Raw genomic sequence first — 362 nt, forward strand, 5'->3', positions numbered from 1 at the left:
TACCAAAAGCCATACCTAATCATCCCCAACAAACAAACAAACAAACAAACAGGTCACGAAACACTATTCCAGAGAAAATATAGACCTAGAAATGATGCAAAACAAAACTCAATAGACAAATCTGCGTCATACCCTGAGCAATGGTTGAACCAATGCCAGAGAACATGCCACCACCACCACCGCTCGCAGGGACTGTAGCTGGGGGAGGTGCACGGTTTACTGAAACAAAAAACCCAAAAACAAGTCAAATGGAATCGTCATAGTTAAGAGCAAAAAAGAAAAACAGACAATTATCATACCAGATTGAGGAGCTGGGCTGCGTGCAGCAGCAGGACGAGGGCGAGGAGCAGATCTTCCTGCAA

At 44.5% G+C, this 362-nt stretch overlaps 1 long non-coding RNA gene across 1 annotated transcript; it reads right to left on the reverse strand.

Annotated features, from left to right (window-relative positions):
• On the reverse strand, positions 1 to 362 carry LOC104775310. Its single transcript, XR_765830.1, has 3 exons — positions 300 to 362; positions 133 to 219; positions 1 to 15 (listed from the first exon to the last, which is right to left on the reverse strand). It is a non-coding gene; the product is annotated as an uncharacterized LOC104775310 (long non-coding RNA).

This window comes from Camelina sativa, unplaced genomic scaffold (assembly GCF_000633955.1).
Source record: "Camelina sativa cultivar DH55 unplaced genomic scaffold, Cs unpScaffold11971, whole genome shotgun sequence".
Taxonomy (NCBI): domain Eukaryota; kingdom Viridiplantae; phylum Streptophyta; class Magnoliopsida; order Brassicales; family Brassicaceae; genus Camelina; species Camelina sativa.